Raw genomic sequence first — 3,698 nt, forward strand, 5'->3', positions numbered from 1 at the left:
TAAGCAAGAAGAGAGCAACCAAACTAAACAGAAAGTAAAACTTAAATCCAAAATACTTATAAATTACAGAAATACAGATAAAATACTTGACAACACTGATGTCTGTGGTTGTTCATGAATAAAGAGCATGTTTGATAAGGAAGGGACGCACTCCAGACCTGGATTGAAATGAGGATCACGTCATCAAACCCATGTCACTACTGCATTGTTCTTGCATAGCGTTGGGGAAATTAATAATTTCCTTTTTACAAAAACCTCTCAGCTACTGCAGCAGACCAACATTATATGCTGTTATATTCCAGATAGCACAACAACCTGATGCACAGTGCAGGTGGTCCTCACTCTACTAGTCAAGCATCACACACAAATCCTCAGACTGTGCTGTCTCGTCTAAAATATCTTCATCTTCCTCATTCTAACCAAATTTGTATAGGATTACTCAAGTTCTCAGTCAAGGTACACTAAACCTTTCTTTCAATGTGATATGCTTCATGAAGCTCATAATGCAGTTTTTAGTAGCTGCAATAATAATAGTAGCTGCAGACGTCCACAGTGAGTCAATTTCCTGAATCAACTTGCAAATCATGCCTAAAAAGTTGTCACTGTCTATCCAGCTGTCTGCGGGTGTACAAACATAATTCTCACGCACTGACTTGAAGTCACTATGCTTCACATTTTAACCAAGTAACTAGCACAAACTGACCTATTGTCATCATATAAAGTTGATATGACAAACAGTTTCTTAATGCATATCAGGCAGACACAAAGCAACATTAGTTTAGAGTCGTGTTTTTGACCACCCAATAAATGCAAGTCAAATATTCACTCTCTTTTAGCTCTGTTTTGGTCTCCACTATGTTCACCAGCTAGTCGCTAACTTTGTCTGTGTAGCGTTCAGTGCTGGGCAGGTAGTGTACAGTCAGTTTATTTGTAAAGCTTTCCAAAGGTTACTCAAAACAACACTTTTCACATTTAGCTTTTGTCATTTAATGCACTTTAACATAAAAATATTGATAAACGTACCTTTAAAGCAAAATAAAAAGCTTAAAAAGAAAATTACTAATTCAGGCCATTGATCATTTCTACTTGGTTTGCTTTTCCCTGATTTTTATTCAAAATGCTGTTTGCCCCAACACAAACTTGATGCCACCGTGGTGTTATAGGAATAGTTCAACATTTTGGAAAATAAGCCTACACATCCCTTTCTGATGAAGAGTTGGATGCGAAGATCTCATACTTGTCCTTTAAATATGGAGAGACAGCAAGTTCGGCTCTGTGTCGCAGCAGCAGCAGCCCGGCAACCAGCAGAGACTCCAGAGTGTTACTGCTGCCAGCCAAGAAATAGTCTGGCATGTAACTCCCATAACAAATGGCAAATTGTCGCTTTTACACTTTCTGTCTTTGTACAGATTAAACGAACAAGACATAACATGTTAATCTATCAGTGAGCTTTAGAGGCGCTGGTGGGAAGAGTTTGTTACCTTTGGACGGAGCTAGGCTAGCCATTTCCCTGTTTCCGGTCTTGGTGCTGAACTAAGCTAACTGCTGGGGGTTACCATTTAACAGACACATATCAGTATTCATCTTTTCATCTTTCTCTAAGCAAATAAGGGTATTTCTCAAAATGTTTATTTAACCGTCCAACTTGACCCTACTGCTGACTTGTACTGACATTCTGCATTAAATGTAGGACATTTCTTTTAATTATTTGTATGACTGACATAGTGTTGACATGACATATATTTTAATTAGCCAACTGTGTTCTCAGATCACAATATATTCTGTAAGATCAACTTGGCATGTTCAGTAAATAGTAAATCTTTATCTTACAAAATGCCCTCTTCACAGTTTAGTGCTCTTAGGTTTAATCTTATTCAGGCTATGTTATACTAGTAAGACTAATATTAGTATGTGTATAAACAAATGTACTGAGGCATTTCAGATAAGTGTGAGCTGCCATTTAACTCTCCGTTTCTCAGACTACTTTTCTATTATGTCACTTAGCTTATGTCAACTAAAGAGGTAGTTGCTTTCATTCATACATGTGAGAGAGTTAGGAGAATGGAAACTTAATTTTACTGCAGAGGAGGAAGATGCCAAGAAGACGGAGAAGGTTAGTCACTTGTAACAAGGGGATCCTTACAGAGATGAGGAAAAAAAAAAGATCAGTACTTTTACTATTTTAGCATGTCAGCAGGGTACTTTGCTGACAGCATATTTTTCTTTCGTGCTTTACTATGTTTAATTACCAGTCACATGCAGAAAACAGGTTGGACTGCAGTGTGTCTTAAGTCTTTGCCCCCTTTTCTTGGCAGTGGTCTTTTTAAAATGTTATACATACTTCTGTCAAAATGGAGTTTTGGCCAAACCTGCTGCACCAGGTACAATCTGCAACAAACTCACTTAGGTGTTTACCAGGAACTAAATAGATTATAGTATTTTTAAAGGAAGTAAAAATAACTAGGCTTTTGTTACCATGTGAGACAGACTTTTAAGGTGTCTGTATATCTCCTTTGTTTAATCTCTATTTTGTGTATTAATAATATTAAACTCCTTATAAGCTAATCACCAAGGAAGTCCAATTGGACCTCATGTCTGGGAACCCTAGGTCTGCAAGCCAATAAGAAGAGACTAGGTCCCCATACATGAGATGCTTCACTTCCTTCCTAATGAAAGATTTAGCTGGCTGATATGGAATGCTGGGTTGGGACACGGAGACTGGACTTGACTGAAGAGTTTAGGCATCTGGTACATTGGCACAATCTGTCACAATGCAGGAGCGTGGGGGCCGGGGAGCAAGTGTGTGTGTGTGTGTGTGTGTGGCCTGAAACAGATGATGATGAAGAAGAACTACTGCATTAATCCCTTTGGGGAAATTTTGTCCAAGAAGGAGGACTGTAAAACTAATTTCTAATACATACAAGCACAAATTATTAATAAGGGAAAAAACATACCTTTACATAATGGCTTTAAAATGCCACTTTCTGCTAGTTGTAAGAATAACCAGTGTGGCTATTGATCATGCTGCCTGTCAAGTGTGGTAGCTGATAACTGAGACACAGCTGGTCTCTGATGTGTTAAGTGAGACTGGGTGAGAACATTCACAATGAATCTGTAAAACAACAGCGCACTATGTAGGTACAGCAAGGTAAAGAAACTGGGTCACCTCCTCACTCTGTCCTTGTTATTATCCGTTAATAGACAAGAAGAGGATAACCTTCTCTGCAACACACTGTACGCAAACACACACAGGGCGACACAGTGTCTTACACCATTTACAGGACAGATGGCGGCATGCCTGTGAGGTGATGTCGCTGCTGTGACCCTCCCACTTAACAAGCGCTGTTCTTCAAGCTCCGTTACGCTCAAAAACAACCACCCACACATAACCTATACACATATGTTGCCTCAAATCATGAAACTATGTACTCCCACTGACTATACCCAACCTACCCTTTCACTGTCTTTGGCAGTGAGGAAGAGACACTGTGTCTCCCTCCTTTTTTTTCTCCTTCTATCTCTCACACACGGAAATACAAAATACCAGTCTCTGGGAACCTGATGATAAAAGAGATGCAGGGTGAGGAAAGGGTGTGTGTGCGTGCATGTGTGTGTGAGGAAAGGAATGTTTCAGGATGCCAATGCCAAGTCCCTACAGTACCCCTGAATGCACCCCCATCTTTCTCTCTCTCTCTCTC

The sequence above is a fragment of the Morone saxatilis genome, unplaced genomic scaffold, assembly GCF_004916995.1.
Source record: "Morone saxatilis isolate NCDOM2014 unplaced genomic scaffold, NCSU_SB_2.0 Contig24, whole genome shotgun sequence".
NCBI lineage: Eukaryota > Metazoa > Chordata > Actinopteri > Moronidae > Morone > Morone saxatilis.